Source organism: Monodelphis domestica, chromosome 7 (genome assembly GCF_027887165.1).
Source record: "Monodelphis domestica isolate mMonDom1 chromosome 7, mMonDom1.pri, whole genome shotgun sequence".
NCBI classification, from domain to species: Eukaryota; Metazoa; Chordata; class Mammalia; order Didelphimorphia; family Didelphidae; genus Monodelphis; species Monodelphis domestica.
In genome coordinates, this window is record NC_077233.1 from 171,617,652 (window position 1) to 171,644,552 (window position 26,901).

General features: G+C 39.6%; 1 long non-coding RNA gene across 1 annotated transcript; it reads right to left on the reverse strand.

Annotated features, from left to right (window-relative positions):
• Positions 1–474: 474 nt before the first annotated feature.
• LOC103100563 (uncharacterized) lies at positions 475–26,757 on the reverse strand. Its single transcript, XR_470141.3, has 3 exons — positions 24,458–26,757; positions 23,862–24,056; positions 475–2,006 (listed from the first exon to the last, which is right to left on the reverse strand). It is a non-coding gene; the product is annotated as an uncharacterized LOC103100563 (long non-coding RNA).
• Between the last annotated feature and the right edge of the window lie 144 nt (positions 26,758–26,901).

A 26,901-nucleotide genomic window follows, 5' to 3' on the forward strand; every position in this document is an offset into this window, starting at 1 on the left:
ATTGCAGTCTGGGGAACAAGCATAGACAGGGTAATCAAGGCAGTACTGAATCTTATTCAGTGCTGGTGATGGTTTTTGAAGTCTTGATGATATCTCTTGCTTTATGTCATGTTCATGTCTAAATAAACTCACTCATTGGGAACAAAGATAAAAAGGAAAGAAAAACCAATTCATACACTCAGGTTTATTGACTATCCCCTTTAGTTGTTTTTCTTTCATTTTTAGTTGTATCTGATTCTTTGTGACTCCATTTGGGGTTTTCCTGGCAAAGATACTGGAATGGTTTGTAATTTCCTTCTCTAGCTTATTTTACAGATGAGGAAACTGAGGCAAGCAGGGTTAAGTGACTTGCCCAGGGTCACATAGCTAATGAGTGGTGTGTGTGTGTGTGTGTGTGTGTGTGTGTGTGTGTGTGTGTGTGTGTATGTGTGTGGCCAGATTTGAACTCAGGAAGATGAATCTTCCTGACTCCAGGCCTGGCACTTTATTATGCACTGTACTGCTTAGCTGTCCACATCTCTCCTACTGCTATACAAAATATGGAAAGTTTATATTTGAGTGCCTTGAGACTGAATCTTGAACTTAGCTATGAGCCCCTGTTGGTGCTGAGATTTTCCCTTGCTCTTACATGGGAATTACATGACTCCTTGTGTTTTCTATCCACAAGGGACTTATCTTGTTTGTCTGTCCCTGCTGGGAAGTGAGAATATTTGAGAAGCTCCCAGAGTAGACTTGAAGAGGGAGGACTTGAATTCAAATCCTGTCTCTGCCATATGTTACTTATGTAACCGTAACCAAATTTCTGAGCCTCAATTTCCTCATTTGTAAAATGTAGGAATTGAACTATAGCTCTCTAACATCCATTCTCACTCTGAATCTATGATCTTATTTGTTCTGGATTTTATTTATCTTCTCAGTCCTCTAATTCACCCCCTTGCCCCTAAACTTTTCCTCTAAAAACTGCTATCACTTCCTTTATGAAAAAAAGATGATTAAGACCATCAAGTATGCCTCTAAAAACTGCTATCACTTCCTTTATGAAAAAAGATGATTAAGACCATCAAGTATGCCTCCCCTGCCTCCTTGTTCATCCTTTATCACCTCTTATTTTCAAAGAACATGTAGTCCATCTTCCTACATAAAGACTTGACTTCTTGATCTCATTCTCCTAAGCTCCTCTGGGGCAGTCTTTTCCCACATGCCCTGCTAACTCTCTTATGTTTTCCAATCCTCCCCCCTCACTGGCTTCTTTCCTTCTGCCTTCAAGCATGCTCAGATACCTTGCAGGCTAAATATCAAGCTGAAACAAAACAAAATGTTGTCTTTCACTTGACTGGGATCTCCTCTCCATCTTTTTATTTCCTTGCTTTTCAAATGGGGAGTTGACGTTGCATTATTAATCAAGAAAACCAAAGACTGAGTTCCAGTTCTGATACTAACTAGTTTTAAAATAACCTTGAACAAGTTCTAACTAGGTTTAATATAAACTTGGACAAATTCTCTCCCTACCTGGGCCTCAGTTTCCTCAACTGTAAAAATGGAACGAAGTAGGTTCGTCTATATGTTCTCTAAGGTTCTTTCCAAGCCCAAATGTCTAGCAGTCTATGAAACCCATTTCCTGTGCCTAGCAGTGAGTCATCACCCCGATCCTTTCACAGCTCCCCTTCACCCCCTAGTCCTCATTTGCCAGAATCTCACCCCATCCAGGAAGTACTTTCTGGTTATTTGGGCCAGTCAATGTCAAGAAGCACCAGATGTAACTAGTGCAGCTGGATTGGGGATCAGACACAGGGCAGGGCCAAATAACATGAACCTTGCGGTTGTCACAGGCAGTAAATTATATGGAGTTCTGATCAGTTGTGGAAACAAGCATAAAAACACCAGTTCCTAGCAGTCATTTCCCCAGCTGCAAGCAGATGTTTATTTCCAAAGCTCCGATCTGTGTGGCTTCATCTCCTCTAATTGGCTTATGCTGCACGGCATCAACTTCGGCAACGACTGATGTTCTGTAATGAATGAGAAATGTCAGAGAATACACCTTTGTGAATTGGCAACCTGCCCACTGCCAGGCTCTACAGCATACAAATCAAGTCTGAAATATCATCACCAGGCTCTGATAACTTGTCCACATTATCGGCAAACTTGTGGATAAATACACCAGGGCACTGAGAGCCCAAATTCAATTTTGCCAGTTCATCACTTTTTTAGTATCCTGTAGCATTCTCTTGGTAACAATGTAAAACGCAGCAGTATACATTAGGCTGTTAAAAGTCTTCCCTGTGGCATTATATATCCAGCTATTCTCTGCTGCTTGCATGGTCCCCCAAGGAAATAAACGTTACATCATACTGGTACATTTCTACCCTAGAACTCCTTTTGCCTCCATCAGTAAAACCTGATTTAAGATGTAAATAACATGCTGAGATAATGCCCCTCTTAGTAGGGTATTGTCAGATTCTGGGTTCTAACTTCATTTCAGGAGGAGAATAATTTTAAATAATGTGAGCTCTGCTGTATAATCTCTTCTGTTTTCATACTCCATTATCTCATTCCTTATCTTCTCTTGATCGGAGGGCTCTGCCAATTAAGGCATTATTCCTCCCCCCCCCCACTTTCTTTCTCTGCAATGGTAATAATTTCCACTGAATTTCAAATCTGTTTTTATATTTGTAAAGGCAGCATGAACTAGTGAAGAGAGTCTATATTGGAGTGAGGAAGACCTAGTTTTGGGTCCTGTCTTGGAGGCATCAAGTCTGTGTGACCATGTGCAAAGTCACTTAACCACTCTTACCTCTCTTTTCTAGATAGCATTCTAAGACCCCAAGTTCCTGAGGGGTTGGCGATTTGCATCAGTGGTTTTCATACTGGGAGTTCCTCATACTGAGGAAGTCATCAATCCCAACCCTAATAAAAACCCAGGAGTTCTTCCACCTCCTCTTCCTCATTATCATAGCTAACATTTACATAGTAAAGTGCTGGATTTGATTTGCAAAGTACTTTCCAGGTGTTGATCTCATTTCTCCTCACAAAACCCTCTGAGATAGGTACTATTATTATCCTCATTTTAAGATTTTAGAGTTAGGTCACATCTAGTTCAACCCAGTCATTTAAAAATGAAGAAACTGAGGCTTAAACAGGTAAATTTACTTGCTTAAGGTTACCTCGATATTAAATAGCAGACTGGGATTCGAATCTAGGTCCCTTAACTTCAAATCCACTTACAGTGGTACCTTGATACAGGAGCACCTTAAGTCACAAGCCATTTGAGACACAAGCAGTCACAATCAGGATTTTTTGCTTCACATCAGGAACAGATATTTGAATCACGAGCTTCTGCTACCCTCCACTAGAAAGCCTGCCAAATGCTTGGTTTCACAAGTTCAGTGTTTATCTGATCCTGTGTGAAGGGTCTCAGTTATAACGAATCCTGAAGATATTGAAGATGAATTCAAAAGCTGACTCTAATGAGCACAGTGCTCATGGTCCAGACTTATGGATATGTTTCTAATATTTCACATGATGGATTGCTGAATCCTTCAATTCAATGGGACTTAAAATTTTACTGACCGCACAAATTAAGCCTATGCTGTTATCTGCAGTCTGAAAACTAGCTGACCAGTTCTGCAGGTTCTTTGTAGTGTCAAAGGACAGAGCCCTGCATATGTCTAAACTGGGGCAGGGTGGTAGAAAGGAGAAGACTTCACATGGGCCACTTTCCTGACTTCTGGCCATGCGACTGTATTACCATTTGTTGCCTCTTGAATGTCACTGCTAGGTTAAAACTTCTGATGTACTGATTGTTTGATGGACATCTCGCAACCTCTGTTGCGTCCATCCATAATGAAAAGAGTTCATCTCTCTCATGCTTTCTCTCTCTGCCCATCTGAGGAGGAGCTGGCAGGCTGATAGGACACTGATTCCGGTGTCTCTTTGAGTGTTCTTCCTCTCTATGTCTTTTCTTCCTTAGTCTTTAACCCTTCCACCTATATTCTCACACCTCCTGGCTTCCCTTTTATGTGAAGATGCAAGTGAAGTGGCCAGTCCCCTTCAGTGCGAGCATCTGTGTTGAATTGCTTTTGTTTTCTTCTTTATTTTTGTCTTTATTATTATCAGTTTGGGAGACAAATTTCTTAACTTTTAATCATGGGTCCTGACAACAGAGGAATTGAAGGAGTTACAGCAGCAGCAGCAGCATATGGAAGTTTTGCAGGAAATTACTGGGGAGGAGCCCGAGGTGGGTGAGGTAATCAGTACATTAGGGAAATGTTGAGGATTTGGGGGAAAAATTAAACAGTTTATTGAAAAGACACCCCAGAAAAAGTTGCAGCAGGCCATGGGTTGGAGCTGTGTAATGACATTTGTTTTATACATTATTGAAACGTTCTGAAAGGGAAGAAGAAAAAAACTTCCATGGAAAGGTTTTTGTTGAAATGACCTCTAAGTGAAACTGAGGAAAGTGTGGCAAAACAACTGAAATTCAATGAAGAAAATGGTGATAATGAAGTAAAGTAAAAAAATGGCAATTAAGTTTAGCAATAAAGTTACATATCATAAGTAATGTGTAAGGTCAATTTTACATTTAAATGTAGTGTTACATGTGTAGAGAGTAAGTTATGTGAAGCAATTGTGAACAAAATGAAAACCTTCTCCACCAGCATCTTCCTGACGCTAAAGGTAAATAACATTTCATAAGCAAATTTCTTTATATTTTCTTATTATCTATAAATATATTTGTTATTTATCAAGTACATTTTTGTGTTTGAAAACATATATGTAAAACAAAAAAATCATATTTTTTTTTGGCTGGAACATATTAGTTGCATTTCCATTCATTTAAATGGGGAAATTCAATTTGACACACAAGCAAATTGAGTTACGAGCTTGGCCATGAAATGAATTAAATTCGTGTGTCAAGGTACCACTGTGCTACTTACTCTATGATATGGTATTCCTGAAATAAATGCTGCCTTAAACAGGAGTCAGTACAGTAGCAAGGATTTGTTTAATGAACTTGCCTTAATCGAAGTGGGATCAGCAATTATAAATGTCCAGATGGGCAGATTCTCACTTGGAATCCTTTGGGTCCTTGCCCCCTTCCCCCCTAATTTGTCTCTCTGCTCAAGTCTCTCCCCTCTCTGATCTATTTTCTACATTGCTGCCAAAGTGATTTTCCTAAGGCCTATTGTTGTTTTGTTGTTTCAGTCCTGCCTGAACCATTGGGGCATTTGTTGGCAAAGATTCTGGAGTGGTTTGCCATTTCCTTCTCCAGCTCATTTTACAGATGGGGAAACTGAGGCCAACAGGATTAAATGACTTGCCCAAATGTCATACAGCTAATAAGTGTCTGAGAACAGATCTAAACTTGGGTCTTCTTGATTCCAGGACTGGAGCATAATCCACTGGATCACCTAGCTGCCCCTGTGCCAACTCATTGCTGCATTCTCTGGGGCAGGGCTAACCAACTTTACTTTGGTTCCCAAAGTCAAAATTTTAATTTAGGGGCCAAAGTTTCTAACTTTCAAGTAAAGAAAAAGAAAAAAGTAGCATGTTGCCAAAAAAATTGGAACCTGGGGGCAACTAGGTGACTCAGTGGTTTGAAAGCCAGGTCCAGAGACAGGAGATGCTGGGTTCAAATCTAGCCTCAGTCACTTTCTAGCTCTGTAGGGCAAATCACTTAACTCCCATTGCCTAATCTTTATAGCTCTTCTGCTTTGGAACCAATACTCAATATTGATTCTAAGACAGAAGGTAAGGGTTTAAAAAAATAAGCTGAGCAAATCAGGCTGGGGTATTTCCTGGGTCACATAGTATGAGCACTTAATAAATGTTCTTTCATTGTTTCATCTCACCAGCTTGCTTCTTCTGCTTAAAGGGCCCGATATAGTATAGGGAAAGAAGCCCAGGTAGCCATTGGCCTCTGAAGAAGCCTGGTATAATGGAAAGAAGAATGGCTTTGGAGGCAGAGGGACTTGAGCTCAAATCTGGCAGCTGATGCTTATTACCTATATGACTAGATAGTTCATTTTACCTCTGTGCCTTGCAGTTTCCTCATCTGTAAAAGGAAGGAGTTCAGTCAGGTGACTTCTGAGCTTTCTTCCAGCTAAGTCCATGAGCCATTGATTCTTCTTCTTCTTTCACTCTTGCTTCCCTTGTCTTCCTTGGGTTAGTGCAGGACCAGAGCCCAAACCTCAGCTGGAGCTGAGAAGCTCAAGGGAGCCTGGGTGCCTCCTGCCGCTGGATGGTGCTGTGGACTTCTTGCAAGTTACTATGATAATAAACTAGAAGTTTCCATGAATTGGAAGAAAAAAGTATCCTTTTGCAAATTCAGGCTAAGATGGTGCTGAGGAGCCCAAGTTAAGTGCCACAGGGAAATTGCTAGGAGCTATGGCAGTCTGGTGCCTGAGATTTGTCGAGTCTTGCCATAGGACCACCCATACATCAAGGAGCCCAGAAAGGCTCCCCTTGATTTGACCCATATTTTTCATGTTAATCTTGCCTGTAGTCTGGTTTCTTCACTTTGTCACCAGTGCTTTCAGCTCCTAGCAGTGAGTGTAATTCATAGGTATATATATAGAGAGATAGACTTTGATGTGCATATATATGCACATCTAAATCTATCAATAGCCATACACACACACACACATATGAATATATATTTTCCCCCATCAGCCTGAAATGCTTAAAAGCTTTTTGATACTAAACCATCTGCTGTAGAAATCTCCCACAAGGTTTCAAATGCCAAAGCTTTTTCCCAGGAGCAATTTTCTTTATTATTTTGGGTAAATGAATGCATTATATTTCTTCCTGGAAAAAAAACAGCCCCCTCCCAGTTCTCCTGTTTTAAAAGTATAGCTGTCCTGGGAAAAAGAAGAAGCTTCTGCTGTTTTTAAAGTTGCTTCAATGGCCCTACAACACCGAACCCCTTTCTGCTAGATCTCACCAATAGGTCTGCTTTGTAGTCCTGGGTTTGGGGTTGGAAACCCCTTAAGAATAGGACCATGCCTGACCTTTTTTTGTATTTTCCATAGTACTTCCCAGGGAGAAGGGATTGTGGGGATTGATGGTAGTGGAGTTAATTGTAAAGCCCAAGTCTCCATTTTTGCCTCTTCCTCATCCAACACCCATTAAATGCTACCCACAGGGAACTTACAATCTACTTGGGAAAAAAGTTTATACACCATGGACTAATAAATTAAGGATCATAGGATCGCAAACAGCTGTGTTCTGGTAAATATTTAACAATTGGTTCCAAATAAAACATGTGCAACACATTTCTAAGTTTAATCTGCTCTATCATCATATTATCCATTACTTTCTTAAGTCTAGATAGTTAACAAAATAATAAAATAATAACTCAAGCTTTGATTTGTAGCATTTACTGACTTCTGAGATATAAATGTTCACATTAAAAATTCAACAATCAGCTGTCTATACTGTCCAGAACATTCCTGGTCATAGATTTAGAGTTAGAAAAGACCTCAAAGTCTATTTAATTCAACCTTCTCATTCTATAGGTGAGGAAACTGAGGACCAGGGAAATGAAGTGATTTGTATAAAGTCACAAAGGAAGTAAGCATCAAAGGTAGGATTTGAACTCATTTTCTAATTATAAATCCAAAGTTCATTCCACTCTACTATACTGCTTCCCAAATCATATTGGTTTGAATATAGGTGGCCCATTTCCTTCATGAGGGGCTTATATTTAAACCTCAGTATAGCCTATAATTAGTATTATTTTTCATTGATTATGAAATTTTCCCTGCTAAGACCTCTCATTTTGTGTGTCCTACAGTCAAACTGATATAACCTTCAAAAATGATAATATGAAGGGGTAGCTGGGTAGCTCAGTGGATTGAAAGCCAGGCCTAGAGATGGGAGGTCCTAGGTTCAAATATGACCTCAGACACTTCCTACCTGTGTGACCCTGGGCAAGTCACTTAATCCCCATTGCCTAGCCCTTACCACTCTTCTGCCTTGGAACTAATACATAGTATTGATTCTAAGGTGGAAGGTAAGGGTGTTTTAAAAAGAATTTTATTTAATTAGATGATTTAAAATATTTTTCCATGGTTACAAGACTCATCTTCTTTCCCTCCCTGTCCCCACCCCCTTCCCATATCTGATGCACAATTCCACTGGGTTTAACATGTGTCATTGATCAAGACTCATTTCCATATTATTAATATTTGCACTAAGGTGATCTTTTAGAATCCACTTTCACAATCATTGCAATGGTGTTTTTTTAAATGATAATGAGATTATATATCTCATTTCCAATATATACTCATTTCCAAATGTAGAAGGGCAATAAATGCTATGAATTTAAGGGAAGAATATCACCAAGGATTGGACCTTTGGAGGATGTTGGAGATTTTTGAGAGGATATGACTTCAACTAATAATTGAATATGGTATTTATATAAATGGAGAAGAGGGTGAAGAAGACATTCCTGGTGGGTGATGGGAAGGAAGACATGGGGATGCTGGGAGAAAGGTAAGAGCTACTAATGGAATACAATAAAAGATATATGAAATAGGCAGGACTCAGCCAGAAAACTCTGTTTCCCAGGATGCTCAGGCTCCAAGTGTCCCTATACACTGGAAGAATGAGAGCTCCACTATTCATGAGGCTTATGTGCCATTGACTCAGGTTGATTATATTGATGGAAATGAAAGAGAGAAGCAACAAGACGGAAGATTAATGGAGGGCTCTGCAAGGTTAAGGGTCATGTGGCAGATAAACAAATTGGAGCTGAATGAGAGCTAGACTTGGCAAGAGATAAGTAGTGTCTGACACAAGCTAAGCCAGGACTTACATGGGCACAGAGATTGTCTGGGAGAGTGACAAGGAATAATATAAACTGGCAAGAGTCTTTTAAATATTTCTCACCCCGAAGGCTCCAACCGCCTTATTCTAGTTTCAGAATCCTGATCAAAGTCATAAATGTAAAGGGCTCATTTCCCAAACTACTTTGGGGAAAAGAGGAATGAGGTTGTACTCATTTGGGAAAATGTGCTGATATGGTTTCTTGGGATGGCCATTCATCTTTGTCCTGATCAATTGTTTTACTTTTTGAGTGCTGTTTTTGTCTGAGTCTGTTAGATACCACTGAAAGTTCCCCCATGATTTAAACCAGAGCCATTGAGAATCCAAGGCTGACTGGGACGTGAGCATACATAAGGCTGGAGAGAAAAGTAGGGACCAAATGGTCAAAGCTCTTGAGTGCCAAGTGGAAGTTTGGACATATCCTGCAGGGAAATGGGAAGCCATTTTGAGTAGGGGGATGATATTTTGATCACAGGACCCTTAATCTAAAGACTTCTTTTTACAGATGATGTAACTCTGGCCCAGGGAGATTGGGTGAAAACCATGCTTTTATAGTATCATAAATTTAGAGTTAGAAGAGGTCTAGCAGTCATCTAGTCCAAACTAGACACCGGTACATCCTCCTATATCTAAAATGTTCTCCTTCCTCCTCTCTACCTTTTGGAATCCTTAGCTCCCTTTGTGGCTCATTCGATTACCACCTGCTACATGAGATTTTCCCCTAGCCCACAAATTGTTAGCATTCCCTTTTCCTCCTACACTTTGAAATTATCTTGCATTTACTTTGCATATGTAGCACATGCTCTGGGGGTCCTTATCTCAACTCAAACTCACACGGATGAGCTGGTATCCTACAACAGTGGCTACTATATTTCTTCTAAGTATTTCTTCTAGGGGTAGTCCTCTAGGGTTAGGGGCATCTCTGTAATGTTCAGGAGGTTTCATTGATGTGCTTGTGGGTTGTAATGGTTATAGATTGATTATCACCCTCCCCACCTCCCCTAGGGGAAAAAAAAAAGACTGATTTATTCTCCCAACTAATACCTACAGATTCTGGGAGGGCAAATATGATAAAAGACTCACAAATAGCTTCTGGAAATCCTTTTGCAGGACTCTGAAGATAGTTACTATGTAGAATTTCTGTTATGTTCTTTGAAGAATCTTTAAAAAAAAAGCAAAACCTCTCATCTTTTCTCTTAGTATCAATTCTAAAGCAGAAGAATGGAAAGAGCTGAGCAATCAGGGTTAAGTGACTTGCCACACACAGCTAGAAAGTATCTAAGGTCAAATTTGAACTTAGGACCTCCTGTCACCTGGCTCTTTGTTCACTGTGCCACCTAACTACTCCCTTCACCTCTCCCCTTTTGTAGAGTCCATTATGTCCTTGGCTCCCAGTGCAGATATTCTCTCAACAGTTTGGGGGATCCTCTCTTGTTCTGATGGGAATACGAGCAGTCCAAAATCCTCTGGACACTTTGAAGCTCTTAGCAACTTCCTTTGACCAAGACTAAGACCCAGTATTTTCTCACCTTCCCAACCCCTAACCAGTTCCTTCTCGGGGGTTTAGCTGGACCATTCTCTTCTCTTACTAGTTTGAATCTCTTTGGTTCTGAAAGAGCCTCCTGGTTTTATAAAGGTCCCACTGGATGTTACCATATTCTCTGAGCAATTCTCTGAGCCACCCCAGTTTACCAAGGCTATTTTCTAAATTTAGGCTAAGGATTATGCTTGATTCATTGATATGTGTTCTCACCTGATAAAGGGATCAAAGACTAATATCATATTACTTGTTTTCAATGGAGTATAGATAATTTGATCAATTTAATCAATAGAATCCTATCTGCACATACATATTTTGTGTTTGTCTACATGATTGATACATGCTGTATTCTCTAGTAGAATGTAAGCTCATTGAGGGCAGGAACCGTTTTCACTGTCTTCTTCGTATTCCCAGCATCTGGTACAAAGACAGTGCCTGGCACATTGTAATTGCTGCCATGTTTGTGAAATTGAATTGAGTAAAAGTACCTAATTGTATAGATGAGGAAATTGGGCTGATTTATCCAAGGTCATCCAGGTACTAAATAGTAGTAGGAAATCACAGAGCCAGTATTAAGCCAGGCTTTCCATGACATTACTAGCCTTACCATGGCCTAAGGGATATGTGGCCCATTGCCTGTTCTGTACATGGCATTATTGAATTTCCTGGCACACATTGGCAGGGGCCATGGAATTGTCAGTCCAATTTCTTCAGCCATTCCACCTGTTTGAATGAAGCTTTCATCAATATTGTTTTGCTTTTCAAAGCATCCTCAATCCAGTTCAGTGTTGAATAAGATCCCTTATGTAATCCATTTTTAAGACCAAAGCTATTGTGTAAGGCCTGATTCCCACATAACCTCAGGGCTTGTTCTAAAATTGGATTAGCAAAAGCTCCAACTAGAGCCTTGCACACTGACTCCTCTAATTTATTTCCATTCTATGTCTAACACCTGAAAATAGCACAGCTAAAGTGAGGGGTGCATCTGAGCTCTTCTTAGTAAGTAGGAATGTTGGGGCTTTGCTTCCAATCGGGGCATAGGCAGAAGGGAAGCAGGGGCACCTCAGGTACAGCGTGAATGGCCAAGGTGTCTCCTTCTGACAGAGGCACATGCAGAATACTATGAACCAGAATGCAAGCTGACTGAAGGCAGGGATCCTTTTAGTTATTTTTATCTATCTCGGATAGTGGTAAGAATATAGGAGGTCATATCTACCTACCTACCTACCTACCTACCTACCTACCTACCTACCTACCTACCTACCTACCTGCCTGCCTGCAGGCATGTGTATGTGTCCGTCTGTCTCATTGTCATTCTATCAAATAAATGAATGAATCAAATTTCCTTTAATTTTTTTGACATATATATACATCCATCCTGGCTGTTCTCTTCTTGTGTTTCCCTGCCTGTTCTAATGTCCTGAATTCTAACTAGTTAAATCCAATTTAGTGGTGGGTTACTTTTAGGAAGAAATAAAGACAAGGCCATGTCCCTTTTGGCACATTTCAATTAACCTTGCAAATAATTAAAAAAAAACAAACAAACATTAGGTTGCTAACATGTTTCAGGACTCACAGAACAGTGAAAGAGCATTTTTAAACCTTTATTTTCTATTCTACTAACAACCTTAAGACAGAAGGGCAAGGGCTAGGTGTATTAGTAATTATCTTATACATAGGCAAATGCGGTTAAGTGACTTGTAGGGCTAGGAAGTGTCTGAGGTCATATTTGAACTCAGGCCATCTTGACTCTAAGCCTGGTTCTCTGTCCACCATGCTACCTAGCTGCCTTGTGCATTATTATTATTTTTTAAACCTTTACCTTCCATCTTGGAGTCAATACTATGTATTGGTTCCAAGGCAGAAGAGTGGTAAGGGCTAGGCAATGGGAGTCAAGTGACTTGCCCAGGGTCACACAGCTGGGAAGTGTCTGAGGCCAAATTTGAACCTAGGACCTTCTGTCTCTAGGCCTGGTTCTCAATCCAGCTACCCAGCTGCCCCCATTGAGCATTATTTTTTGATAAAAAAATTCAGAAGGTTTTGAGCCCAGTCTTGTCACTTCTTAGTTGTTTGACTTTGAGAAAGTCATTTCTCATCTCTGAAACTTGGTTTCCTCTTCTGGCTAGCATAGATGATCCCTTGTCATCCTGTGAATTTGTTCATTAACTTTGGCATTTCCTACCACAAAGAGTTTCATTTTTATTCATCTATGGCATGTGAATGAGTCTTGTCTCTCCAGTGAAACTGTAGGCCTTTGAAGGGCAGGACTTTGTCTTTATTGCTTTCTCAGAGTGATCCAGCACAGTTAGACTGAACTGGTTAGAATTCAGGAGATCAGAAGAGGAAGGGACAGGAAGGCAGGTAGCATAATGGATAGAGCTCCAGGCCTGGAGTCTGTTAGATCTGGATTCAAATTTGACCTCAGATACTCTTAGCTATGCAATTCTGGGCAAGTCACTAAATCCCAACTGCCTAGCCATTACTGTTCTTCTGCCTTGGAACTAATACTTGGTATTGATTCTAAGGCAGAAGGTAAGGGTTAAAAATTAAAAAAGGAAGAGGTAGGAAAGCACAGGAAAAGAATCAGGTTCTAAGCAGGAAGCTAGGTTAGAGTCCTGGACAAAGGGATGTGAATTGAGTAGAAAGGAAGGAGTCATAGGCTTTTAAAGTTTTGACCCATATACTAATTAGTTGTCTGGCCTTGGATAAGTCACTTCTTCTCTCTGGGTTTTATTTTCCTTAAAAATAAATTCAATCAGTCAACCAGTCATTCAAGCAACAAACATGTATTAAGCATCTACTATGTGTCAGGCACTGTGCTAGGTAATTGGATATACAAAGACCAAAATTAAACATTCCTTACACTTCAGGAGCTTATATTCTAGCGAGGTCAGTACATACATATGTAAGCAAATACAAAATATTTTTTAAAAATACAAGGTAATTTTGGGGAGGGAGATACTAGCAATTGGAGAAGGTGGGGCGTTGTACTCGAAAAACCCCAAGAGACTTTAGAGCTCTAAAAGTCATAGGATTGTTCATAGAGCTGTAAAGGATCTGAGATGTCCTCTAGTCTAGACCCCTTATTTTATAGAAGAGCAAACTGAGTCCCACAAGGGTTAAATGGCTTCCTAAGCTCTCAAAGAGGTCAATCCTGATTCTGACTTCTACAAGATGTATAAACTATAGGATCATGGACAAGTCATCTATGAAGCCTCACTTTTCTCATTTGTAAAAGGGGAATCAGTACTTGAAACTATGTTTCTCACATTATTGTATAGAAAGTGCTTTGTAATTTTTTCAGTCCTACAGAACTGAGAATGAGTTGTTATTAAGTAGCAGAAAAAGGATCCAAATGCCAGTATTTGGCTGGCAACTCCCAAAGCAAGACTCTTCCTACACATACCACTTCTCCTTGCTGAACCGGGCATGGATCTGCTTTACCCATGCCCAATCCTATCTTTTGGAAACTTTTTAAATTCTTTACCATCCCCCTTACATGGTTAAGAAAATACAGGCTCTGCCTGTCCCTTTGAGAACAGATATTGATTAATTTTTTAAAAATTCCTCTATTTCCAATTCCTAGAACAGTATCTGGAACATAACAGGCACTTAGCACAATGTTCTACATATATAGAGAAGGCATTTGATACATTTTTGTGGAATGAATGAATGAATGAAAGATTGAGCCCACTCTACCATGGTATAGACAATACTTTGTGGAGGAGTCATTAGAGAGGAGTCCTTACACTAACATCTAGAGACATGACACTATCAAATATTATATTCTATCCCTGTTCCCGAAGCTCCCCCCTCCAGCCCAAATAAAATAAAATCTACTCAAGGCAAGATAGGAGATGGCTCTCCCACCCCTTTCTCCTGGATGAATAATAATAATAATAAAAACTCCTCGCATGCTTTGACACCCATGAGTCCTCATATTTGCTCCATGGACTATGGTGGTGTTGCTTCTTAATTGATCTCCCTGTGTCTGGTGTCCTCCCCCTTGCTAATCCATCAGAATAACTGATAAACTGATATTTCTAAAGTACAAGTCTGACCATGTCACCTCCTCAGTCAAGAAGCTTCAATGGCTTTCTATTATCTGTTATATTAAATGCAAAATCCTCTGATTGGCACTTAAAACTCTTTACGGTCTCATTGAAGCCTATTTTTCCAGGCTGATTTTATATTACTTTTCCTCCCCCAAATTTTATGCTTCAATCAAACTGTTCTATTTGCTGTTTCTCTGTATGCACTGCTCCATTTGCACTGGTTCTCCCCTTTGTCTGCATCTCTTGCAGAAGTCTCTCCTGATTCCCATAAGTGTAAGGACTCTCACTTCATCACTACAGATTTAGTTTGTATTTATTTCCTATCATATCTATGATCATATCCCTTCAGGACCATGAGAGCTCTGCCAAGGACTATCTCCCTTTTGCGATTGTGTCCCCAGTGCCTAGCACAGTGGTCTTGGCATATCACATTGTCAACTATGTTAAAAACAGATAGAGAAGAGAGAGTATGAATTTGGGAGGCCACTAAATTCATTCAGAATAATTGATTTTTCTTCCTAATGCCAGTATTTATTATCTATTAAATGCAGATTTTGGTGGATTTTTCATGCTAGCTATGGCTCTAATTTTATTTATAAACTGGAGTGGCTTGCCATTTCCTTCTCTAGCTCATTTTATGGATGAGGAAACTGAGGCAATCAGGACTGGCCCAGGGTCACAGAGCTAATAACTGTGTGAGGCCAGATTTAAACTCAGAAAGATGAATCTTCTTGATTACAGGCTAAGTATACTATCTGCTGCACCACTCAGCTACCCTTAATATGGTTATCGTATTACTCTTATAATCTAAAACCTTTAGTGGTTTCTTGCTGCTTATTATATATCACATAAAGTATGAACTTCTAATCTGGACACTTGGGATATTCCACAATTTGTTCCTCACCTATATGTCTCATTTCATTTTATATTATTTCCCAGGATCTATGGTCAGAAGACCTGGATTCCAATCTTGGTTCTATTTAATTGTTACCTGTAAAAACTTAGGTAAATCACTTTACAGTTCAGGGTCTCATTTTTCTTATCTATAAAGCAAGGGGAACCTAATCACTAAGCGATATGCAAGGTTTCTTCTAGTTCTAAATTTCCTATGATTCTTTCTACTCTATATTCTAGCTCTACTGGACAGCTCTCCACCTGGCACCCAATCTCCCCAACTATTTTTGTTTCTCTCTATCTAATGATTGCTTTTGTACTTGTCAAATTATTTGATTCAAAATTCACTTGATGGGGGCAGCTAGGTGGCTCAGTGGATTGAGAGTCAGGCCTAGAGATGGGAGGTCCGGGGTTCAAATCTGGCCTCAGACACTTCCCAGCTGTGTGACCCTGGGCAAGTCACTTGACCCCCATTGCCTAGCCCTTACCACTCTTCTGCCTTTTGGCTCCAAGACAGAAGGTAAGGATTTAAAAAAAAATTCACTTGAAAGGCATGACATAACTTTAAAGAAAACATGGTACAGTGGAAAGGGGCATGAATTTGGAGTTTGAAGATCTAGGTTCAAATCCCATCTCTGCTATTTAACTACATGTGTAGTCTTGGGTCAATCAGTCAATAAACATTTCTTATGTAATGTCAGAGTTCAGCGGGAGAAGAGCCCCAAAGGCTCAGTCCAGGGGTCGATGGTCCCTTAGTTAGGAGTGAGAAATAAAGACAAGAGAAACAGCTTTTTGGGATCTTCTAGGGCTGCAGAGCTGATGGCCACTGCAAGCAAAGTTTATTGAATAGGGGCAGGGCTTATAAAGGAAAAAAACCACAGGAATGAGGAGTGGGGGGTGGGGTGGAGTGCAAGAATACATGTAGGGTTCAGCCAGTTCATGGTTAAATGAGTACAAAACACGTTTTTCTCAAGACAGCTTTTCTGGCCATCTGCATCTACTCCCTAAGATATTTTGGCTGCTAAGGCATGAGAGATGTCCAGTTCCAACCTTTGTCCTTAGACCTGGAACATTATTTACATAGCTCAGAACTTTGCTCAGTTTCCAAGGCCCGGAGCCTTATTCATCTCTGTCAATATGCCTACTATGTGCTAAGTACTTGGGGTTACAAATATGAAAAAAGAGTGAGCAGAACCAGGAGTGAAATCAACATGGTATGATGATCAGCGGTGAATGACAACTACTATCAGCAATGCAAGAGTCCAAGATAACTCCAAGGGACTCGATGAAAAATGCTATCTACCACCATACAAGGATCTGATGGACTCTAAAGGCACGTCATTCTTCACCTCATTGCCTCTATGGATATTTTCTTATATGTGGGATATGTACCTTATTTTACAACATCCTGAATATGGAAATATGTATTGCATATTGCACATATATAACAAATATCATATTGCTCATCACTTTGGGGAGAGGAAAGGGGAAGGAGGGAGAAAGAGAGGGAGGAAAAAATTTGGATTACAAAATGTGAGGAAACAGATTTTTAAAAATGGTTTGTGCAGGCAGTTGGAAAAAATATATAATAAAGTCTTTAGGGAAAATAAAAACAAATATGAAAAAGAAAGACAATCCTTGACCTTAGGGAGTTTATAATCTAATGGAAGAAGAAAGCTGAAAAGAAAATGGAAGCTTGGCTAAAAACTCAGATAGGGGCATGGTGGGAAAATCAGAGAAGTCCAAAAGTAGTTCAGCCAAGTGGGAAATTGGGAAATGGCTTTGTTAACTGAATGCTGATGAAATGGCCACCTACTTAAATGAAGATTTTGGAATTTATGGTTCTACACTTCAATTGGAGGGGAAGAAGAGTAATAATGATGAGTATTATGGAATATTCCATATTCCACATAGAGTATCAAGGCTAATTCCATCTTGTAGGATGATTAAATTTCCCAATGATGAGGTTTCTGGGGCATTGTGGAAAAGTTAGAGAAGTCCAAAGATTGTATGGCCAGGTAGAAAAATGGACAAATCCCTAAATCTCTCTAGGCTTCATTCTCCTTAAGTGGGGGGGGGGCGATGGGGTTAATTTAATGAGCTCTAAGGTTCCTTCCATCTCTTACTCTATGATTTTATGGTTAGCCTTACATTTTGATTCACTGGCTGTATGAAACCAACCAACAGGTGCCCAGGATCCATTGTGGATAACCCCCCTTCACTCTCTCTTTCCTGAACCCCTGTGATTTGTGGGCAGATAAAAGAGTGTCTTCCGGGCTTTGGTTTCTCAGACTTAATTAATATGATGTTTGCTACAATGACATGTCTATGGGCATTAGTGTGAGGAGCCTTTATCGACTTGTATCTGAAAATGATTCTTTGAATTTATGTTTTATTTAGAGGACAGTAACATGTGATGTCCAATGGGGTCACTGATATAATCTAGTGAGGACCATTTCCTAGGTTCCTTAGTAAGGAGTTTAATTAAATTTTATGAGATATCGAAAATGCAGTGTTAATTAGGTTTAATTTGGATTTTGTCTGAATTGGAGGGACCCAATTAGAAATAATTAACATCAGTTCTCATTTATTCCTGAATACAGAATGAGCTCTTAGGCGACTCATCAAGCCCCTTTCCTTTACAAAAAGCCCAAATGGGCATCTCAGGAATCTCATGCCCAAAAGGCAAAAAGTTCTATTAGGAGAAAGTCAGGAGATAAGAGCCACCATGAAATGATGGGGGTAGAGGCAGAGTAAGGGTGAGGGAGAGAAGAGCAGTGTTCTCAGGATCAAGCAGTGCTTTGGAGGGAATGTCCTAAAACATGCATTTTATTCGGTTCTTCCATCTTTTCTTTAAAAATAAAAGGGACCTTATGATAGGGGTAAAATTTATTGAACATCTGTGCATAGTCCTTTAAAAGATTTGCCAAGCTAGCATATGAAGCCAGTGGCACCTGAGAGGCCATCTAGTCCAACCTCCTACTTAGTGTAGAAACTTCTTTTATAGTAAGCTATACAAAGCATCCCATCTCTTCTTGGGCACTTTCAGTGGCAGGGAACTCACTGCTTCACAAGTCCATTCTATCATCGTTCAGTCATTTCAGTCATGACCAATTCTTTGTGACCCCATTTGGGGTTTTCCTGGCAAGGATACTAGAATGGTTTGCCATTTCCTTCTCCAGCTTATTTTACAGATGAGAAACTGAGGCAAACAGAGTTAAAGAACTTTCCCTGGGTCATACATCTCATATCTGAGTCCAGATTTGAAATCATTTTCCTGACTCTAGGGAGCTCTATGCACCACCTGGGTCATTGGTCAATTCTAATTATTAACAAATTGGCAGATGGGAGGCTCAGAGGATAGAGTTCTGGACCTGGAGTCAGGAAGACCTGAGTTTAAGTCCAGCCTTAGACACTGACTAGCTGTGTGATCTTGAGCAAGTCGCTTAATTTATGTTTGTCTTAATCCATTGGAGAAAAGACATGACAAACAACTCCATTATCCTTGCCAAGCCAGTATTGTCCAGGGGGGTCACAAAAAGTTGGACATGATTGAAGAACAGCAAGAATAAATTGTTGTCAAGTTCTCCTCACAGCAAGTTTAATCTGAATTCATGGATAACCCCAATAAAGCCTCTGGACCTCTGAAGTCTGATTAACATAAGATAAACTATTTGTTTTTTAAACAAAGATAAATAATTCAATTATCACCAAACATCAGCACTATTTAACTGAATTCAATTTCGCAAATATTTAAATGACTACTAAATGCGAGGCATGTGCTAGGTATTGGGAATACAAAGATTTAAAAAATGACAATCTTTGTCTTCACGAAAATTACATGAGCTATAACAACACACATTTATATTACATTTAAAATTTGCAAAGCACCCCCCCCACTGTCACACTATTCCAATGCCTCATATTGATATGACAGTATTAGGGTTCTCAAAGTCTATGCCAGGAGAGTATATAACAGCTGTGACCCTATTTGGGGTTTTCTAGGCAAAGATACTAGACTGGTTTGCCATTTCCTTCTCCAACTTATTTTACAGACAAGGAGACTAAAGCAAACAGGACTAAGTGACTTGCCCAGGTCACCCAGTGTAACAGTTAAAAGAGTGGTTGGCATAAATCGTGACCGTGGAAATATGGTTTTAAGATGTCTTGAGTTAAATCAAATATAAAGTGGTCGCCAGGGAAAAAAATTCCCAAATATGAAATATACCCGTCAGCTGGGTTTTTATGGAGATTTTAATTAATACAAATAAGGAATTAATGAAAGAGAGAGAGTAAGAGGAAACAATGAGAAAAGGGCTAGGCCAGCCCAGGCCAGCCTAGGCCCAAGCCCTAAGAGAGAGATCAGTCAGTCTTTAATCCATTCACCACAAGATTTGTCCTAAGCAAGATTCTAGTGTCAGAGAGACCCACCAGTTCAGCTCCTGAGCTCCACTTCAGCTTCCAAGGCTGAATTTCTCCTCAGAGGCCTTTCTGATTCTCCTTTTAAAGAGAATTTTTTCCTATGTCACCTCCCCTAAGGTCTCATATGTACCAATTACAGTAGACGTTTTCACAGGACTGATCATTCTTAATTCACATCTTCTTTAGTTCTCAACTTCTCTGGGTAGACTAAAACTTCTGAGTAAGTTCACACCTCTTTGCCCCATGCAGGTTTACAAGTTGCCTGACCTTTATAGGTACTTAGCACCTTTTTGTATTAGATCTAAAAATAGACTTAGCTTAAGGTTTTTTTAGCTTTACTTTAAGTATGGGTTAAGTACTTTTCATTCAGTAAAGAGTTTACAACTTTATCTTCCCCTAAAGAATGCTTAAGTATGGGTGGAGTAGAGGTCTCACATTCCTGATCAAGTACCTTCATTGTTTAAAATGGGGAATGGTCTTAACCAAGTGTTCTGAAGTAGGGTCTGAGAATTTTTAAGATTCACACCAGTTAGCAAGTGTGTAAGGCCAGATTTGAACTCAGGAAGAGGAATCTCCCTGATTCTGGGTCCTGTTCTCTCTCCACTGAACCACCCAGATGCCCAGTGAGCTTGGTTCTGGTGTCAAATTCTTTTGGTGTCTTCCAAGAACCAGTCAGCTAAGTTCAGAGATGTCTGCAATGGAAGGTTGGTGATACCCTTTTTTTTTTTTGCCACAGCATCTTTGAGGACTCTACTAAGGCATAAAGGGTTGCATTTTGCACCTGATGGAGGGAGTAGTTGCATAGGAGACATCATGGATCTTTTCAAGTTCTGAATGAATCCGATAACACTGAGTAAGTATATGAATAAATTCAGATGATTTTATTCTAGTTAGCTTGGGCTAGACTGGGGCAACTAGGTGGTGCACTAGATACAGCACTGGGCCTGGAGTCAGGGAGATCTAAGTTCAAATATGTACCCAAACACTTGCTAGCTAGGTGACCTTGGGGTAGTCACTTAACCTTGTTTGCCTCAATTTCCTCATCTGTGAAATGAGCTGGAGAAGGAAATGGCAAACTGGTCCAGGATCTTTGCCAAGAAAACCCCAAATGGGGTCATGATGAGTCTGATATGACTGAAACAACTGAATGGCAATTGACTTACTGTTTCCATTTTATTTTTTAGATGTCTTTTACATCTAGTAGGCCCAAGTCAGCACATTTATTTTTGGAAACTCGTGTTGAAGATGTCAGGGTTGTCCTTCTAAAATAGGTTTGCTGCTAGAAAGTGAACACTACTAGAATTGTCATAACTGGGCTGGTTCCCTGGTTCCCCTAACTTCCTCACTTGGAGCAAGTTGCTTTGGAATACTGATAGATGGTACAATGTGTAGCCTCAGAAAGTGGTGAAGAAAACAAGCACTGACTTAGCATCTATTTTGTGCCAAGCACTATGTTAAGTGCTTGTTTATTTTTTAATTATAAAGATATTTTATTTTTGCCATTTACATGTAATAACAAGTTCCCACTTACGCTTTCTGAAGTTATATTATCCAAATTGTCTCCTTCCCTTTACCCCTCCCCACTCCCAGAGCTGGCAAGCAATTCAGTCTGAGTTGTATATGTTTTATCATGTAAAACATATTTCCATATTGTTCATTTTTTCTAAGGGAATACTCATATACAATCAAAACCTCAAAATAAAAACCCAAATAAACTAAAGTGAAAAACTGCATGCTTTGATCTGCATTCTGACTCCCATAGTTCTCCCTCTAGAAGTAGGTAACATTCTATGTCATAAGTCCTTTAGAATTGTCCTGGATCTCTGCATTGCTGAGAGTAACTAAGTCTTTTACAGTTCATCATCCCATAGTATTACTGTTACTGTGCACAGTGTTCTCCTGGTTCTGCTTATTTTACTCTGCATCAGTTCATGTAGATCTTTCCAATTCTTTCTGAAACCATCCTGTTCATCATTTCTTATAACATAATAGTATTCTATCACCATCATATACTACAATTGTTCAGTCATTTTCCAATTGATGGACATCCTTTCAATTGCCAATTCTTTGCCACCACAAAAAGAGCAGCTATAAATATTTTTGTACACGAAATCTTTCTCCCCACTTTTTATCTCTTTGGGGTACAGATTGTACCTTAAAAATATAATTTCCTTTGATCCTCAAAACAATTCTGTGAAGTAGGTGCTATGTTTCTTCCCCTATTACCATTGAGGAAACCACGGCAGAAAGGAGTTATTAAGTGTCTTACCCAGGGTCATAAGCTGGTAATTGTATGAAGAAGAATTTGAACTCAAGTCCAAACCTGAGGTCCTTCTCCAGATTTGAACTCAGGTTGAGGTTTGACCTCAAACCTTAGACACTTACCAACTGGGTAACTCCAGGCAAGTTACTTTTTTCTCAGGCTCAATCTCTTCAATTATAAAATGGAGAAGGGGAAAGGAAATATTCTGGAGAAACTGACGCCTTCCACAACAAACTCTAAAGGCTATGAATGATCTTTTTTAAAATCCTTTTTGGTGTCACTTAACTCCTATGTACAGGTTAAGTTTGCACTAAGCTTACTTCTTAGGTTTAAAATTAAAATAGTAGTATAGAAATGGGTCTTGATCATGTAAAACCCATGTAAAAACATGTAAAACCCAGAGGAATTGCATGTGGGCTACAGGAAGGGGTTAGAGGAGGGCAGGGAAAGAACATGAATCGTGTAAATATTCTAAATTAATTAAATAAAAATTTCAAAAGAAAGTAAAAAGGACAAAATAAAATAAAATAAAACAAAAATGTAAAACCCCTTACTTTTTGTCTTAGAACCAATATTGGTTCTAAGACAAACAGATGAGAGGTAAGGCTAGGCAATGGGAGTTAAGTGACTTGCTCAGGGTCATATAGCTAGGAACTGTCTGAGGTCAGATTCAAGCTCAGGACCTTCAGTCTCTGGCTCTCTATCCACTGAGTCATCTAGCTAACCCCTCACTCAGATTTTTAACATCAAGTCAGCATTCTTGCTGGTCTCTCAGTCCTAAGATGCTACTCCTTCCCTACAAACAAAGCCCTGCCTCATAACACTGGTTTCAGCATCTCCATGTCTCTCTTATTCTTCCATGTGTGAGTTCCTGCCTTGGTGGCCTTTCTGATGTCTCTGTTCCCCAAGGTCTGGAGCTTTATTGCTGTCATCAGTACACATTCCGTATTGCGACATGGCTCTTTCACATGGCCTTTCCATTTGCCCAGCTCTCTGCCTAGTGAGCCTCCAGGCTTCCTTATTACTGTTCTGCCAAAATGTTCACTTGCTATTTTCCAGCTCCTTGACTTGCTAACTTGACTCTTTCCCTTTTGCCCAGTGTTGGAGTCTATAACACCCTTTCCATCCCATTGTGTCTTCGACCACTTGGTGGCACCTCTTGTGTTTCCCAGTAACTAGTAAATACTTATTAGCAACTGACTAGTGGTAAATATTTGCCAGTGATGTTCACTGGACTCAGAGTGATCCAGTAGAAAGAGAACTGGCTTTGGAGTCAGAAAACCTGAGTTTAAATGTGAGCACTATTTCTTAGTACCTGTGTGATCTTGAGTAAATCACTTAATCACTTTGTGCCTCAATTTCCTCATATATAAAATGAAAACTTGATGGTCTCTATGGTCTATTCAATCTCTCATTCCATCATTCTATGATTCCAGTGCTGATTATCTATTTTTCTGGATCTCAACCTATTAACAGTAATGAAAATTCCTTAATTCTTTACTTGCCTATGCAGATTTCTTCTTGCTATTCATAGGAAGTAGGGATCCTTCCAGATCCCCTCTGCCTTTTTTCCTGGGGTGCTGACTAATTTTTGAGTCTTAGACATTTTACAACTCCTGGAGCCCCATAACTATTTGTGCCAGCTCTCAGACTCAACATATAGCCCAATATATTTCTGGAGGGTCAGGGGAAAGGATTGAGTTTAGAGGTAGATATTAGAGGTTCTAATGAGGGAGATTTCTGGGGCTTCTTATAGTCCTGGGCAGCCAACAGGGCCAACAATGGAAAACCATTCAGGTGAGGGTTAGTTCCCAATTTCTAGTTAGCTTTAGATGAGATGCTTTCTTGGAATTGGCCTTACCTGGGGCCCATTTTTGAAGATCTGGTGAAGTTCAGGAGTCTTCAGGAGTCAGAGGGTTGAGATCAATGTTGACAGTTCAACTGGTGGCCAGGTTTGGTTTTCAGTGGTTCAGCAAATTGAGGAATTCTGGAGCACCTCAGAGGTGGTTGATTGAAATGTAGTTTACTAACACCAGAAAGTGGACTTCAGAGACTCCTAATGAAAAGAGAGACTTTTGGCATCAGGGGACCTATTACTTTGAGTTCCATGGGGATCAGTGAGTCCAAGTTTTTGCCATTATAAGTATAATTTCCAAAGACTCAAGGCTGGTATAGGACTAGGGAACACTTTTTTTTTTCTTTGTGAACCTATTGAGGCCAATCTACTTTCCAGCTGGAGTCCATATTAATAATAACAATATATTTTTATATAGTGCTTTAAACACATAATAATCTTATTTGAACCTCATTGCCCTATGAGGAAGTTACCAGAGATATTATTATTCTCATTTAACACAAGAGGAAACTGAGACTCACGGAGGTTGAATAACTTGCTCATCAGGGTTAGTAATGATCAAAGGGAGTGATCTTCCCGACTCCAAATATATTCATCCTTACCTTCATGTTTCCTCTCGGTCCATTCTATGTTTTGGCCTTGAAGCTGAACACCTGATAGGAGAAATGTATGTCTCAACCAATCTAGAGAGACATTTTCCTTCCTTTGATGTTGTTATAAAAATCACTTAACTCCCATCATTTTCCCATCTCCCAAATTCCTTTATGTCAGAGGTTGATATCTCTGGGTCTATCTTAGATAAAGATCTGAGAACCTTCCTCAGAGGCTGAATTTTCATGAGAACTGATCTAATTGCCCTTGCCTTTACCTTCTTTTAGTTTCCCAGAACAAGATTGCTGACCATTCCATGAACCCTGGATGATTCCTGGAATCATTATCTTACCCTGCCCTAACCATTACCCTATCAGCTGTACTATCTACATTCTTGTTATACTGTCCTGTAGACCTTTCTCAGGGACAATTGTTTGTAATTCCTGTGGTTTTTACTTTTAAAAGATCTACCACTTTGCAATAAACTCAAATCCTTTGTCACCAGCATTGACTATGACTGTGATTCTTATCTTTTCCCTTGTCCTTATCTTCAGGTGAGGTTCTTCTTACTTTTACCTTTGCATTTCCTCTTACTATTTTCCCCATTCCTAACCTGAGGAACTCTGGTCCCAGTCCTGTCCCCCCCCCCCCCCCCAGCTTTAACACCTTTAAGTAGTGAGTAGACATAGATCAGTAAGTAGTCAAACTTCAGTGATATTCTCTCATATTCTGATAGTACTTTAGAGTATACAAAGTACTTTAAAAATGCTTACCTTCTATCCTAGAATCAGTGTTGTGTATTAGTTCCAAAGCAGAAGAGTGGTGAAAGCTAGGCAATGGGGGTTAAGTGACTTGTCCAGGGTCATCCAGCTAGGAAGAATCTGAGGCCAAATTTGAACCCAGGACCTCCTGTCTCCAGGTCTGGCTCTCAATTCACTGAGTCATATAGCTTCTCCCTTATAAATCAATTTCCCACAATCCTATAAGGTAGGCAGTACAAGTATCGTCCTCATTTTTCAGAATGAGAGGAGGGAAGTAGAAGGGAAGGAAACAAATAATTATTAAGCACCTATTTATGCCAGGTGGCAGTGAGGTGGCATAGTGAATATTGTGGGACCTGGAGTCAGAAAGACAGAGTTCAATCTGGCCTCAGAAACTAGCTGTGTGACCCTGGGCAAGTCAATGAACACTATTTGCCTCAGTTCCCTCATCTGTAAAATGATCTGGAGAAGGAAATGGCAAACCACTCCAGTATCTTTGCCAAGAAAACCCCAAATGAATCACCAAGAGGGGGACACAACTCAAAAAACAACTCAACAACAGCAATGCTGGGACAAAATGTCCTGTCAAGTCCCTTCAAACCTAGAATATGTGATCAATAAGCCCTTTAACCAAAGATTTGCTGGAGCTAGCTCATTTGGGGCACCAGTTTGGAGAGCTGATTGTTAAATTTTCAGTGAGAGCATTTACATTTCAGAAATTGGCAAACACTACAAATTAAGACTGACTGTTTTTTAGTTGATTGTCTAAATTTAAGAAAGTGATGGAAAACTGTTGGAGTAGAAATGCAGGTGAAAACATGATTTATCACTTGTTCATTTGGGCATATATTTGGGGGTTTTGGTTCTCTAAGATTATTCATTTACAAAAATGATCAATATGGAAATATGTTTTGCATGATAATACATGTATAACCCAGACTGAATTGCTTGATAGCTCCAGAAGTAGGGAGGGAAGAAGAGAGGGAGACAATACAGATCAAGTGACTTTGGAAAACTGATGTGGAATTTTGTTATTAAAATTAAATTAAAAAATTTAAAAGAGAAAGCAATGGTAAAAATGTTAATAATAAAAATTAAACTTAAAAGTATGTCATATATACACTTTTCACCTCTTTCCTCTGGTACCAACACACTTGCATCTTTTCTTTCTTTTCCCTTTTCACTCATTCCATTCACAATGAAAGAGTTGGTTTCTGATTCCCCATTGCAAACTAACATATATTTGATGAATACATTTTAGTTTGTCAGTTGTTATAATCTCTTTATCAATCTTCAGGTACTATGCAAATGATGTTAGTTGTAATTTATAAGTTTGGTTAATTAGACCAGATGACTGGTGAGGTCCTTTCCAATCTTATAACTCTGTGATTCACTTAGTCTTTCCTGAGATTGATCACCCTTAAGAAATTGGACAAAATTTTGTATTGAGGCTGACTCAGAACCATCTGATTCTGGACTTTCATGGCCTATCAAGATGCAGATATCCCATGAGGCCCAACTTAAACAAGAGTCTAGCCTCTATCTATCTATCTATCTATCTATCTATCTATCTATCTATCTATCTATCTATCATCTATCCATCCATCCATCCATCCATCCATCTTTCTATCTATCTATCTATCTATCTATCTATCTATCTATCTATCATCTATCTGATCATCCATCCATCCATC